We start from the raw sequence: 17,007 nt of genomic DNA on the forward strand, positions 1-17,007 counted from the left end.
CCAATTGGGGCACATGCAGAGCAGAGCTTGGCGTGCATTCTGGAACCAATGGCGTAGAGTCATTTGGTGACCGCACCCTTTGCATACGGACCGCATCCGAACCGTCCTAACCCACCTACCTCTAGGAGGCCTCAAGTATAAATAGGAGGCAACCCTCTCAAGTTAAAGGACTGGAACTTAGAATCAAGAATTTGGACTTGAGAACTCTTAGTCTCCTTTGTGGCATTGTTTGAGTGTTCACACCTCAGGCCTTGTCCACCTACCACCCCTCTCGTACTAACTTGACTGTCGGAGTCTCTGCCTCAAATACCAACCCGAGGTCTCTGATGTTCTCCTTTCTTCACTCCTCGCAAGACAGGCCTACCAACCCTTGGCCACTTCAGGCCTTAGACTACTCGACTACACCTCAGCTTAGGAGCAAATTGACAGTATTGCCCTCAGTATATTTTGACCGACAACAATAACCACTTGATGTTGAAATTACATTGCAGCTTTTGATGATATAAGCTAAAAGTGAGAGGTTGTTAGCCGTGTTTTAGTCTTTCAGCACACATAAAGCTAAGCTTTTATATCTATACTATCTATAAAAGAGCAAATGGCCCTTTTTTCTAGAATTTTCATTGGATGTTTTCTACTCATTGTCTAAGCATACAACGGCAATAATTGTCCATGAATGAACCTTCTTTATTCTCACCTCCAAAACTACCCACTTATAACTGTTTAGAAACTGCCCATGAATTATTAATACTTTTGTCTTGGAAATATTTCCACCTGCAAATGCAAGTGCACATTTACTAGTTGAAAAAAAAAAAAGAAGAAACTATCCTTTTCACTGTGGGTGGTAATGATATGCTTTTTCTATTTTAAAAGTTGTTAAAATTTTATGGTAATATAATAGGTGAGAACGAAGCACTGTGCATATATATATATTATGGTAAATTCTCCATCTTAGGGGCAGTTTGATAACAACTTAAGTGACTGAAATAAATATGGAGGTTGTTAACTTTTTAATGACTGAAACCAAAGTTATATTCAAATATAATTTAATTACTTTATCTACTAAAAGAAAAAACAACAAGTCATTCAGTCCATCCACTACTTTAACTGTTACCAAAGAATCCCCTTTGTTTATTGATGTGTCAAATTTGATTTTGAAGTTTTTTTTTTTCTTTTTCCTCCATTGGCTCTCTGATGCTTCTGTTGATTTTGTAATCGTTTTGGCTCCTTGGTTTCTATAAATTCTAGATAATATATATCACATTTTTTAAAGGGTTCAATTATGATACTGAAAAGATATGGTGTCCAAAAAATTTGTAGCCAATCAACCAATATCATAAACACATTAATTGATGAAGTGGAATTTATTAAATTTAGATTGATCAAAACTCTTCCAATACCATGTATTTCCGTTATCATAGATTTTTCTGTTTGTATATACAAGTAAAAGGTCATTCCTTTCATATATGCAAAGCTTGTCCATATTTTATATGCTAATACCTACACCAACAAGACATTTGAGTCTACAAATGATACGAATAACAACTCCAATGCAACTGCCGATTGATGTATGCATGCCAAGATTATTTTCATGATGATGAATGCCTTCACCCTATCCTAAAATAATTTGTATACATTTTTTCTATGTTGATTAAGACCCAGCGGTCCGTTTCATTCATCAATCAATGTCTCCGCTTACGCGAAAGAGATTGTTTATCATGTGAACTTTGACAAATGAAGCAAGATAATCAATCAGGAATAGAGCCAAAACCAAGAGAGATTTGAACCATTTTTGCTTTGTGTGGTAAGTAATAGGGATGGCAAGGAGGATGGTTTGGGGATGGCTTTGTAAAATTTTAGTCACTACCTACCACCTCTCTAGACCTCCAAAACCGTACCCTTTGCTTTGGATTTTTAAAATTACACTCTACCCAACCCCTCGTCTGAATCCCACATTTAATTTCCTATTATTTACTGTTTATATATAACCAATAAACAATTAACATAAACAAACATCAAACTTTCTAATTATTTGATTAAAGTATTTAAAATATATATAAACTGTCAATTACTTTTTTACATAAAATTCAAAATATTATTAAATTCAGCATCTAGTACATAATTTCACATGTATTAACAATATGCCGGTCAAGGAGGGTCAGGTTTAATTAGCCTAATATTGCGAGTCCGGATCTCCTGCCCATAAGAACTCTACCTATGTCTACCCATATGACATCACAGCCACACATTGGGAATATCTCATCCTCCTACATAGTATTATGCACGGAGAGATGTTCCCAATGCACGGAGGTAATGTATTGTGGGTAGAGTTTTTGTTGGCAGGAGATGGGCTCAGGCTTTGCTTAGGCTTTGCGCTTTATATAAGGGCCAAGCTTGGGCTTAAAACCTAGCCCCGATGGTTGGGCCGGGCTCAAGCTTGGGTCTGAACATATTCTGTAAATGTAGATGCATAACCCGGCCTGACCCATGAATAGGTATAGAGCCAAGGCATCTCCTTCAAGATGAATTGAACTAAAATTAAGCGTTTGTTTGGCATCGATGTTGTTGCTCTAGAAAATGGTGACACATCAGCGCCACATCAGAAAAAATGGTTCCAAGAAACGCTTGTTTGTTTGGAACCATTTTTTCCATAAAAACGGTGCTTCAAGCCACACCTTAGAAATCTAGAAGGCATGCTTTGGAGAAATGCCAAATTTGGCATTTCCTTATATTGTTGCTTGTTGCCACAAATGAGGACGTGATGTGGACTCGTTACGGTCTGATACAGGCTTAGCCTTGCCTACACTTGACAGTCTTACATTAAGGGACACCACCGTCATTTTTGCCTGTAAGATTTTTGGGAGAATTGATGTTATCTTCAGGCAGACCACCAAAGCTTAGCGTACTCTTTTAGGAGGGGTGATCGACTTCCTTGGGTGCCTAACATTGGCACTCTTAGACATTCATCCCTTGCGGGGCGGCCCTGGTTAATGGCTAGCATGGCTACCAGGGTTCCTCATGGGCGCACACATGCTCATGGGGACAGTGTTGGACCGGCTCTGCGCTGTCGACACTCAAGGGAGGCTTGGCATGCGGGCCTGGCTCAAGCATGACCCTTCACCTTGCCAGCCCCTTGCCCAAGCTGATTGAGCTATCCCGTTGCCCCTAGTACACGAGTGTGTTTCGGCCCAAGTGGTTGCCTATCAACATGGCACACAGGTGCCCATCATCATCGGCATACAAGAGACCCTTCACATCAATGCCCAATCACCTCTTCGGCGCACGGTCTCCTTGCATTATGGTCGTCCCCCTTTAGCATGTAAGTGGCACCTCCCATGGACCAGTCTAAGCCACCCGAGTGCCCCAGCCATTGGACTGTAGGTCATGATCCAGTGCCACTAACCTTGGTGGAGCCATCTCATCGGGCAACTCCTAGCCTCTAAGTGCATAAAGGCTTGTCCTGGCCTACCTTGGCCTGGACGCCACACGGGTTTCTTCCGCTGTAGTACTACCCCCGTGACAGTTGGTATCAGAGCAAGCTAGCCAATTGCAGCCGTTGTTGGTGTCAAGCAGATTAGCCCAGAGCTAGTTGAAGTGGTCATCACGACAAGCAGCACATCGTGGGGTGCAGTCCCTAGGCACTTCCACTTAGGATCGAGCATAATTCAGATCAGGCCTGGCAAGAGGCCATTCATTGTTCGTGTCCCCATTCCAATGACCCTAAAACAGCTTCCTTTGCAGGGGCAGACGCATTTGGTTGTTGTCCTCATGCGGGGGTAGACGCGTGAGCCTTGATAGGAATGTGGGTACATTATCCGTTGGAGCATGGCGGCCCTACACTAGCAAAGTATCAAGTGGACATGCTCAGTTCAAACAGGTGGATCACTTGCAGCAGCAGAAGCTCATCACAAGGCGAGTGCATGCTCGACAACTCATGGGTAAAATTTGCCATACTCGCACACATAGCGGTCATATCTCCTTGAGGCAGCAGCACATTGGGGCCCCCTCGGAGCGAAGATGTAGCCTGAACCGGTGAGGTGAAGCATAGTTTTGAGGGCCAAGAAAGCATAAGCCATGGCTAGGTTTGAGTAACCCGAATCGGCGAGGTGAAGTCTGCAGGCCAGCATGGTGAAAGGGTACCTAGGACACATCGCCAACATGAGGAGTAGACCTATCAACATGTTCGGTAGCACCATTGAAAAGCTACCAAGAAGACGGTTGAGCCTTGAGGTAAGATGATACATGGGGCGGACCTCCGCGAAGCACCACACACATTTCTTCGAGGGCCCTTCATTCATAGTTCAACGGCATAGCCATTGCGCGGTTTGAGTAACCTCAACACTTGGGGTGAAGTCCAAGCAGACCAGCATGGTGAAATGGTTCCGTCCCCATAAATGGACATCAACATAGGCAAGATCCGGGCTAGCCAGACGAGCCCTGGAACTGGCAAGGAAGTGGATGGTGCGGGACACAAACGCCCATTGACGAGGAAGGCCATTATCGAGGACGACAATGGATTGAGCGGGGGAGCCTATTACGGTCTGACACAGGCTTAGCCTTGCTACACTTGGTAGGCTTACGTTAAGGGACACCATCGTCATTTTTGCCTGTAAGATTTTTGGGAGAATTGATGTTATCTTCAGGGGTGGTTGACCTCCTTGGGTGCCTAATCTTGGCACTCCTAGACCTTCATTGGCTATTAGGGTTCCTCATGGGCGCACACAGGCTCATGGGGACAGTGTTAGACCGGCACTGCGCTGCCAACACTCAAGGGAGGCTTGGCATGTGGGTCTGGCTCAAGCATGACCCTTCACCTCGCCAGCCCCTTGCCCAAGCTGATTGAGCTATCTCGTTGCCCCTAGCACACGGGTGTGTTTCGACCCAAGCGGTTGCCTATCAACATGACACACAAATGCCCATCATCATCGGCATACAGGAGACCCTTCACATCGATGCCTAGTCACCTCTTCGACGCACGGTCGCCTTGCATTATGGCAGTCCCCCTTTAACACGTAAGTGACGCCTCCCATGGATCGGTCTGAGCCAACCGAATGCCCTGGCCATTGAAATTGAGGTCATGATCCAGTGTTACTAACCTTGATGGAACCATCTCATCAAAAAACTCCTAGCCTCTAAGCACGTAAAGACTTATCCTAGCCTACCTTGGCCTGGACGCCACATAGGTTTATTCTACTATAGAACTACCCCTGTGACACTATTCTATAAGCGGACGTGCTGTATTGGAGTTCAGTTGTAAATTGGATATGATGAATATGTAATCCTACCGAGAATCAAAGAAGGTTTGGCAACCTACTCGTTGGTCCTTGCATGCAGTGGAAGAGTCCACCATCAACAAACACGTTTCACCACTCTGAATATTATTTGCCTGGATTGCATTTATGTCGCACTTAAGACACTTGTTGAATCTAGTTTGCGCTTAATTTTATTCTTAGTATTTTTGTAATTTCTTCTTACTTAGTCTTACACTGGTTTGCTCTTCTCGTTCTATTTGTTTAAGAGTAGGGTTCCGGTTTAGTTTCCTTAACCAATAGTTAGCTTGAGGGTTTGGCTGTCAAGTCAATTAAATTTCTTAGGCTCTCTTTTTTCTATTTTCTTCTTTCTTGACAAAGTCTTTTCTCCTACCTTCCCTTCACTTCGTCCTCTTGTCTTCCCCTTGACCTGTTCTTGTTTCTTCCAGTCATGGATAACTTAGAAGCTCTGAACGAAGCCTTTCATCATATACTTCAGGGAAACGGGAATAATGACATTAAGGTCGCCAATATTCATCCTCTAATCCCTCTACATATTGCTCATATCTGGCAACTCTCTTATCTGCCGTCTTTTTCCCCAGCTTACACACCAATTTGAATAGGTTGTTCAAGGTCTTTATGACTTCTGGAACTTGGACCCTAGTACTCTCCTAATGGCCCCTTCGCATAGAGGTCACTTTCAGCTAAACTTCCGTTATGCTGAGGATTATGATAGCGTTCGTCTAAATGGACCTTGGACGTTAAATGGTCAATGGATCCTTATGTCACCTTGGATCCCGAGGCTCCCTCAATATGCTTGGAATCTCTAAGAGATCGAAGTGTGGGTTCAAATCCCTGACCTTTCCTTTGAATCTTTGACTATAGATGTGGGACGTCCTTTATTTGAACGCTTAGGCCCCACTCGCAATGTTACTGTCGTCCAAAATTACATTAGAGCTAATGTTACGATATTTGTGGATCGTCCTCTTCGACCATGTTGTTTTGTCATTGTAACCAAATGGATCACTTATAGTTATGAGGATCTTCCCTGGGTGTGCTATATCTACGGCAAAATAGGACACCAATTCCGTCGATGCTCTCAACCTTTCCCTGACCCTCAAGGTTGCCCTTATGATCAATTCTTTAGTCAGAGAGTTATTAACCTTCTAGGACCATGGCCAAGGGCTGAACTTACCCTACGGCGGACTTGGAAATGTCCTCAATTTACGGACTTTGTGGATATTCCCCTGCCTGTCCCTCTAGAACCAAGAAACATTTCTGCTGAAGGAACCTCCAGTAACCTCTTCCCTATTGACTCTACCAGTGTCTGTAGCAACTTATTATCTCGTGGAGACAACCCAAGATTTATTGAATCAACTTTTTGAAGAATACTCCTGGCCCTTCTTCCCGTGCATGAGGCAAACGACCTAGGGTCGATCTAACCTCTCACCTGTGCTAAGATCCTGAATCCCCATTGATGAGAATGAAAATTATCATATTTTTATCCCTTAATATTCAGTTTTTATACTTATTTAGTGCCTAATTGGACTCATTATTTTTAAATTTCGATTTAGGGCACGAAACAAGGCATTAGGAGAAAAACAAGGTTAATCGGGTAATTTTACATAGTTTCGGCACCGCGAGGTAATTTGGGAATAACTCTCCTATCCGAACTCCGATTGAGATGATTCAAGATGCATTAGAAAGAAAAGGAAAAGATCTACAAATTTTATGTTTTGAGTTTTGATAGATTCGGAATTCATCAAGGTCAAAATCGGGCCCGAATTCTATAAATTCGTAGAAAATCCCAATTCACAGAGAGCCCTAGATTGCAGCAAAGCCCAATTCGCAGAAAAGCCCTAGTTCGCTGGAGAAGACCAGCCCAATTCAGCATGCAATAGTAGGGCCTACTCATCATTCCTAATAGAATTCAGCTAAGAGTCTTAATCAGATCTGATTTTTATTGTAATCTTAAAGAAAGAAAAGAGTTAGAGTCCAACTTAGTTATGAGTTTCTATTTAGAGATAAGGATAAGATTAAATCTGAATTAGGAAATATGACTTTCTATTTTTTGAGAAAGAGAACTCCTAAGAGGAGCTGAAAACTGCTCCCTCCTAAGGCTATATAAAGGGGGGCAGACTAGCACCCAAGGATCATCAAATCTTGGAGACAATAGTTCAGCAAGCAAGGGAGAAAAGAAGCAGAATACACCCCCCCTCATCTGGAAGCTGCGATTTCTACATGAAGTGTGTATAAGCTTTTATTTTCTGCTTGAAGGTTAGGGAAGCTTGATTCTATAAACATTGTGAGATTTAATTGATTTTTATTTCAGTTCATTGTTTATGGGTATTCATATGTTTTCTGTGATTTCCTATGAGAATTATTTTTATTGATTAAGTAATAATGATCCCTTGCTCATTCAATGAGAATAATCTATAGCCGATTGAACCTCCAATTTTGTATATGATTGGTAGGTTTAATCATGGTGGCAACTAACATAAATTGATTATGAACAAGTTTTCAATTTATGTTAGGAGGACATATGATCTAGTTTAAACGGTCCGAACTTGTGAGATTGCTGACCAGAATTGGGTCTCTCCCCTCTTAATGCTATTAATAGATTAAATCCTAAGAGATTGTTTAGAGCTGCCTATTAATAAAAGAAGCAATCAAAGAGCTTGTTTTGGTTGCCAAGAAATCTGAGTGGAGGCTGGTTGTATACCTTGTTAATGGTTATAACCAATTTATTCATAAACATATGAATTTATCCTTGCATCGATGGTCAATGATAAGAATCAAGGCTGAACTTGTCCCTTCGGTGCTTTATTTTATTTTATTTTCCTTGCTTTTATAACAACCCCTCTATTTTCTTTTCTATTGGAAATAAATCCACCCAATCCCTGTGGAAACGACCTTGCTCATCACTATCTACAAAAATAGTTAATCCGAGCAGGACTCTTATTTTTGGTTGGATTCGACGCCCACCAAATTTTGGTTCCGTTGTCGGGGATTGGTGTCCTAAGTAGATTTATTCCCTTTTGCTTGGTTTATTCCTCACTCTTCTCGTGTAGGTGAACTCCAGTATGATCCCGAGATCAAAAACACAGTTCATCGTTTAAGAAAGGAAGCCAAGCAACGTCGCAACCAATCGGCATCGCTCCCATCTTCCAGGGTGAAGTCGGCAACAAACCTCGTCGAGCCATCTAACAACTCTGAAGAACAAGTCATGGCCAACATCGACAAAAGAACTCTTAGAGAGCTAGCTGCACCGATCTGAATCAACAACCACTTTGCATCAAATATGCATATCTAACGGTACCTTTTGAATTGAAATCCAGTCTTATCCACTTACTTTCTACTTTCTGTGGACTTTTAGGTGAAGATCCCCATAAACACTTAAAAGAATTCCATGTGGTCTGCTTGAGCATGAAACCTCAAAGTGTTACCGAGGAGCAGATCAAGCTGTGTGCCTTTCCCTTCTCATTAGCTGATAAAGCTAAGGATTGGCTTTACTACTTACCCTCTGGTTCTATCACCACATGGAACGAGATGAAAAATCAATTTCTTGAAAAGTTCTTCCCTGCCTCCCGAGCTGCTAGCATCAGAAAGGAAATCTGTGAGATAAGACAATTCAACAGAGAAAATCTCTATGAGTACTAGGAGAGATTTAAGCAACTCTGTGCCAGCTATCCGCAACATCAGATTCCTGACCAGCTCCTTATCCAATATTTCTACGAAGGATTATTGCCGATGGATAGAAGTATGATTGATGCAACAAGCGGAGGTGTGTTGGTGAATAAAACTCCTACTCAAACAAGAGAATTAATCTCAAACATGGCGGCCAATGCACAATAGTTCGGCAATAGACATGAACCCATTTCGAGGAGAGTCAATGAGGTAAGCACTTCTTCCATCGATCAACAATTAGATACCCTCACCTCTCTCGTGGAAAAACTGGTTTTAGGCTATGTACAACAGATAAAGACTTGTGGCATTTGTTCAACTACGGGTCATCCTACTGACATGTGCCCTACACTTCAAGATGAACCCTAACGATCAAGCCAATGTTGTTGGAGGGTTGCCACAAAGGAGATACGATCCCTATTCGAATACGTATAATCCAGGATGGAGGGATCACCCTAATCTTAGATATGGAGCCAAGCCCTTCGGTTTCCAACCTAGACAACCAGCTCCACAACATGCACCTCCCAGACCAGGTATGTCTTTGGATGAAATTGTAAAAGCACTTGTAGCTAATACCCAACAATTCCAACAGGAGACAAGGACAAACATCCAAAACCTGGAGAATCAAGTCAGCCAATTAGCAACTGCTGTAAGTCGATTGGAATCTTAAGGATCGGGAAAGCTACCCTCCCAAACCATGGCCGACCCTAAGCAAAATGCAAGTGCAATCACCTTGAGAAGCGGAAAGGAGCTGAATAGACCTAGCAAGGAAGTGTCTAAGAATACAGCCGAAGAAGAAATAGAGAAGTAAGCACTACCCCAAACTCAAGATCCAAGCGGTAAACAACCCCAAGCCGTAGTGACCTCTCCACCTTTTCCAAGCCGATTTGCAAAATTCAAGAAAGAGGAGCAAGACAAGGATATCTTTGAGACATTCCACAAAGTTGAGGTAAATATCCCCCTCCTTGATGCAATCAAACAAGTACCCCGCTATGCTAAATTCCTCAAGGAGTTGTGCACTACTAAGAAGAAGCTGAAAGGCGATGAGAAAGTCCATATAGGGGAAAATGTTTAAGCAATCCTCCAAAGGAAATTACCTCTTAAATGTAAGGATCTAGCACATGAAGTTTTTGAACTTGGTGGAAAGAAGGGATTTGGAATTTCCATTACTAAGCATCATGAGAAATAGGAGTCAACCTTGAATTCTAAATTGCAAGAACTGTTGCAGCATTGAATGATTCTCCGGAGTTACAACAGTCAGGTAACGTTCCTTATATTACGTTTCCAATTTCTAATGAGAGACCTTTACCCTCTCTTTTGCAGGCCCCTATTCTAGATTTGAACCCACCCATGATGGATGAAAGGGGAGAACACCGGAAATTGCAACTACAAAAGTTAGAGGATTCGGTTTATGATGATTAAAAATAGGGAAGTTTATTTTTCTTTTTTTTTTGTTTCTTCTTGTTTTTACATTTATAGTTTAGTTATTTCCACCATTTTCTTTGCATTTCACCTTACATTGGGGACAATGTAAGTTTTAAGTTGGGGGGGGGGGAGAATAGGATCTGATAAGTGATTTTTATTTCAGTTCAAAAAAAAAAAACTCAACTCTTTTGGAATCAATTGAAACAATGTTCTGGGAAGATTCTTGTGAACTGAGAAAAGAAATATGATCAGGGAGTACACCATTCATCTGAAGCCATCCCTTTTAAGCTACTCCTAAATTTAGGTTTAAGTAAATGGGGTAAATATTTTACCATTACTACAATTGATAGGACGGAGCATAAGATGCACCTACCAACCAAGAAATCAATAGTAGGATTGAGCATAAAATGCACTTACTAGCCATCAATTCAAATAGTAGGATGGAGCATAAAATGCACCTATTGACCAAGTAATCCTAAGTAAGATGGAGCATAAAATACAATCACTTCCACCAAGGAGAGAAAAAGAGAGAGAGAGAGAGAGAGAGAGAGAGAGAGAGAGAGAGAGAGAGGAGGTAAAAAGGTTTTCCCTAGTTTACTACCTGGTTTGTAGTAGTAAAGAAGGGATTGGCTAATAGATGAGTCATGTATGACTTTGTCGTGTTGACTTAACAGTTCGCAATAACCGACCTAAGATATTTATGGAAAAAGAAGAAGGAAAGTTGAGTTTAAAGTCTGGTAGAATAGTTTAAATTCGTAGAGAAGCCCAAGTTCGCTGGAGAAGATCAGCCCAATTCAGCATGCAATAGTAGGGCCTACTCATCATTCCTAATAGAATTCAGCTAAGAGTCTTAATCAGATCTGATTTTTATTGTAATCTTAAAGAAAGAAAAGAGTTAGAGTCCAACTTAGTTACGAGTTTCCATTTAGAGATAAGGATAAGATTAAATCTGAATTAGGAAATAGGACTTTCTATTTTTTGAGAAAGAGAACTCCTAAGAGGAGCTGAAAACTGCTCCCTCCTAAGGCTATATAAAAGGGGGCGGACTAGCACCCAAGGATCATCAAATCTTGGAGACAAGAGTTCAGCAAGCAAGGGAGAAGAGAAGCAGAATACGCCCCCCTCATCTAGAAGCTATGATTTCTACATGAAGTGTGTGTAAGCTTTTATTTTCTGCTTGAAGGTTAGGGAAGCTTGATTCTATAAACATTGTGAGATCTAATTAATTTTTATTTCAGTTCATTGTTTATGGGTATTTTTATGTTTTCTGCGATTTCTTGTGAGGATTATTTTTATTGATTAAGCAAGAAGGATCCCTTGCTCATTCAATGAGAATAATCTATAGCCAATTGAACCTTCAATTTCGTATATGATTGGTAGGTTTAATCTGGTTTAAACAATTTGGGCTTCTGAGATCGCTGACTAGAATTGGGTATCTCCCCTCTTAATGCTATTAGTAGATTAAACCCTAAGAGCTTGTTTAGGACTGTCTATTAATAAGAGAAGCAATCAAAGAGCTTATTTTGGTTGCTGAGAAATACGAGTAGAGGCTGGTTGAGACCTTGTTAATGGCTATAACCAATTTATTCATAAACATATGAATTTATCCTTGCATCGATGATTAATCATAAGAATCAAGGCTGAACTTGTCCCTTCAACCAAAAGCTATCTCCCATCGATTTAATCATTGCTTTATTTTATTTTATTTTCCTTTCTTTTACAACAACCCCTCTATTTTCTTTTCTCTTGGAAATAAATCCACCCAATCCCTATAGAGACGACCTTGCTCATCACTATCTACAAAAATATTTAATCCGAGCAAGACTTTTATTTTTGGTTGGATTCGACACCCACCACCCATACCTGCCTACGTATGATAGGTCGGATCACCCCTCTAAGGAGACTCATACACACTGAATACTTATGATAGATATGGTGGGACATACTGAGGAAAATTAAAACTCAGAGGATCAACATTCAATAAGTTCTCTCCTTCCTACCTTACTTTTCTTTTCTTTGTGGGTGGAGGTGGTTAGCCCAATACAACCCCACCCTTATCAATGATAGTCTTTAGCTGGAACTGCTGAGGGGCTAGGCACCCCAAGGCAGTTCACGGAATCAGGAGCTTTGTCAACCATATCAATCCCGACTTTATCTTCTTATGTGAGACAAAGATCCATGAAGATAAAATTAATAGACTAACTAATATTTTACATTATCCTAACTACATCATTGTCAATCCTGAAGGTAGAGTAGGAGGACTAGCAGTCCTCTGGAAAGCAGGGTTTCAACCTTTTAGATTACTTTTTTGTCTTCTTCTATCAAGTATGTGTTGTTTCAAATTCAAGACTCACTTTTCTTGGATACTAGGTTTTATTCATGGATCACCAATAAAACATCAAAGAAATCAATTATGGCTACACCGTAATGACTATTTCCAGCGAGCTGACCTACCTTTTGCTATAATTGGTGACTTCAATGAAGTAGCTACTTTAAATTCTTTGGAACCTTCTACTTCTTCTAATCACTCTTCTCTCTCTTCTAGGCAATACTATAATTTTGTTATGGATCATAACCTGTTAGAAGTGAATATTCAAGGTGGAGGCCTTTCGTGGTTCAATAAACGACATAGTGGTCATATTCAGAGAACTCTAAATAGGGTTCTAGTTTCTGCTGACTGGTTAGGGGTCTACCCAAATGCTAGCCTTACTCTAGGCTCTAAATGGGGATCAGATGATCACCCTTTAATCTTTAATTTATCCCGCCTAGAACCAACCATCCTAAACCTTTATGATTTCTAGAATTGTGGCTCACAATCCATTCCTATAAGCAAGCCATAGAAGATGACTGGAATATTCCTATCAAAGGATATGCAACTTACAGGATAACAAAAAAATTAGATTCTGTAAAAAAGAATCTTATCACTTGGAAATCAACCCACTTTATTGATCCCAAACTAAAGCTCAATCAATTGGAGGAACGAGAAGACTATTCCAATCTCATTTGCCTGTACAGAGAGTATAAACTTGTAAATAAGCAAATAGAGAGGTTTTGGATACAAACTTTCCGTCAAACCTGGTTACATTTGGGAGACTGAAATACAAAGTTTTTTTATAGAAGTACCCTATTTTGAAGAAAGAGAAACTACATTTAAGGAATTAAGGACCCTTAGAATGCTTGAAAGACAGATCATAAGGATATTTCTCGAATCTTTGTGGATTATTTCTTTGAATTATATTCGAGTCAAGACCCCACTAATTTAGAATTCTTAGATGAGGTAATTAGGCCAATTGTCACAGAAACTAAAAATGGTTTATTGTTAGTCACTCCTACAAAAGACGAAGTCAAATCAGCCCTCTTTTCTATAGGTAGTCTAAAATCCCCAGGGCCAGATGGCATGCTTGCCTTGGTTTATAAGGACTTTTGGGATTTGATGGGTCCAGACTTAGTACTTATGGCACATGAATTTTTTACTAATAAAAGGCTTCTTAGAAGAATGAACCATATTTTTATTTGCCTAATTCCAAAGAAAATAGATTGTACCAAAGTTCAGGATTTCCGACCAATCAGCCTTTGCAATGTCACGTACAAAGTTATATAGAAAAAATCATTACAAACAATCTGTGTCCTATCCTAGACAAATGCATATCCCCAAACCAAATGGCTTTTGTTCCTAATTGTCAAATGGAAGAAAACTTCATTATCACTCAAGAACTTTTTCACTATTTTAAGCACAAAAAGAAAGGTTTGGGTTACATAGGCCTAAAATTAGATAAGTTGAAGACCTATGATAGGCTAGAATGGAGTTATCTGTTAAAAATTATGTCCCTCCTCGGATTCTCTAAAGACTTTTGTCACTTGATCAAGGAATGTATCTCCTCATTTTCCTATTTCATCCTCATCAATGGTACTTTTGAATGTCACTTCTATCCTTCTAGGGGTCTAAGACAAGGAGATCCTCTTTTTCCCGAACTTTTCATTTTAGCTATGGAGGGCCTCTCTAGACTCCTGTATAAAGTTGAAGAAGAAAACAAAATTCAAGGTCTATCCCTTGCCTCATTGTTTGAAGATTTCACACTATTTCTTTGCTAATGACATTATGCTCTTCATCAGAGCCCATAGAAATGAAATTGATAATCTCAACCAAATCCTAAACATTTTCCAAAATATCTTTGGATAGTTAATAATTATGAGAAATCTGGTATTTATTGCAGCAAAAACATTCACCCCCGGCTTCAAAGACTAATCAGACGACAACTTATAATGAAACATTTATTAGAAAATACCAGACATCTTGGACTTCCTCTTTTTTGGTCCAAGAACAAACATGCTCTATTAACTTTCACTCTAGAAAATATTGGAGCAAAGTTAAATAGACAGAGAGCCTCAGCAAAAAGCCAGGCCAGAAAGCAAGTCCTTATCCAATTAGTCCTCTAGGCAACCCCTATCCATGCCATGTCACTTACCAAACTACCTTAGAAGTCCATAGATCATATTGAAAAAACTTTTCGTCATTTCTGGTGGGGTTCCAATAACCAATCTTCCCATCTTTATCGTTGGTGTGCTCAGCATAAACTAACTTTCCCAAAAATGCAGGAGGATTAGGTTTTAAAAACTTGACCTTATTTAACCGAAGTTTGTTAAAGAAAGTAGCTTGGAAATACATTAATGAATAACATAAATTATGGGCTCAAATCTAGAAGTCAAAATACCTTAGGAATAAAAGCATGTTTCCTTTATCCACCCCTACAAAAGTCTCCATCTACTGGAAATTCATCGGTCAAGAAATCTGGGAGTTAGCCTTTGAATGTGGTGCCCTAGTTAATACTATTCAGATTTTACTCTCTCCCATCGACCCTGGATTCAAATTAACCAGTCCTTCTCGTGGATCTCTCTCCTCTTGGCCTCAAATATCAGATACATGAATATTTCCCACCTTCTCCATCAAGGCCAGTGGAACTCTACCCTCATTAATTCCATGTTTTCCTCTAGAGAAGTCAATGCATTCAGGCAATCCCCATTTATACAGACTCAAACATAGTCCCCTGGATTTGGTTCCCTTACTCATCAGGTAAATTTACAGCTAAAAGAGATTATTGGATCAAAATCTTTGTGCTTCAATCCAATCATTCTCAAGAGCTCAAGTTCTGTCTTAAACACATCTGGAAATTAGATACTGTTTCAAGGTTCAAACACCAGGAATCACTTACACACATTTTTCTGAACTGCTCTTATACCTAAGTAGTACTTTTCGGTAATCCTTGGAATATCAAATTCATAAATAGGTTTCAAGATTCTTGGGTAACAAGAATTCATAATCTTTTTCAACAGGTTCAGGACAATCATTTAGCAAAAAAGATCTTAACCTGGGTGACAATCACTTTGTACTTTATTTGGTTTGCTAGAAACGAGAAGTGTTTCAGAGGAAAACTAATTCAACGTTCAATTCTCTTACAGCATATAAACCAAATTTACAATTGCCCCTCATCCCCCAAAGCACCAGCTTCTGTTATTAATTCTATTATTAATCCTGCATCAAATCTCAATAAACACACTCTCACAATGGCACATGATATAGAGCTTATTGCAGGAAAATTAGAAAACTCCTTATACAGCTTTGAATGTATAGTTTTATCACCAAACTTAACCTGCTGGAAAGTAATAGGTGGCCGAACAAGCTGAAACCTTTCTATCTTACAAGCTGAAACGTTTGTCATTATGCAGGTACTGGAAAACCTTTCTTCTTAGAACTGTTAAAAAGTTTATATTGTATTAGATGCAAAACAAGTGATGAATGCCGTTCAATGACAATCAGAAATTCCCTGGACCTACATCTGGTTTTTGAATAGGATTAGAGAACTTTTGATTGAAAGGACTTTTGTAAAATTTTGTTTTGTATCACGCAACTTTAATGCTTCTGCCCATAAAATATCCCATATAACAAAAACTCATGAACTGGACTTTTTTTATTTTCCCTCTTACCCAAATGGGATACCTGAAGCCGAATTTACCATTTAACCTGATCCAATAATATCTTAACCGAGCCGAATCAAGTATTTTTACAAGTTGAATTGGAATGGCCCACTTTCCGCTATCATATCTTTCATGCACCATATATTTTCTCTTTTTCTATTAGCCTTTTACCATTTCCACAAAATGCAGTCTATTCCTATATACCAAGAAGAAAGCTCCCCGAAACTTGTAGCCGTTGCAATTATTTGATTATTTCTTTAATCTATATATTAATCATATTTTTGGAGAAGAGATTTATTAAAATTTATTTTTATAATTATTGTGCCCAATAACTTGAAAGAAATCTCTCAAATTTTCTAATATATAGTTTTTTCCACGAGCTAAAAATGTCCTTACCACTAGACATGTTCATGGGCCAGGCCGGGCTGGGTTCGGACTAGACTTTTACTCTGTATTAACAGATTTTTCTAAGGCCTGAGCTCGAGTCTGAGTCCGACTCTTATAAAAAGCCCGAAGCTCGGGCCTGGGCCCGAGCCCAAAAGTTAGCCCATACTGTTACTAGTGCTGAGGCGACTGAATATATATATATATATATATATATATATATATATATATATATATAAAAGAGAGAGAGAGAGAGAGAGAGAGAGAGAGAGAGAGAGAGCGAAATTATAAAGAA

This window comes from Nelumbo lutea, chromosome 1, assembly GCF_056320005.1.
Source record: "Nelumbo lutea isolate HS-2025 chromosome 1, American lotus-T2T, whole genome shotgun sequence".
Taxonomy (NCBI): domain Eukaryota; kingdom Viridiplantae; phylum Streptophyta; class Magnoliopsida; order Proteales; family Nelumbonaceae; genus Nelumbo; species Nelumbo lutea.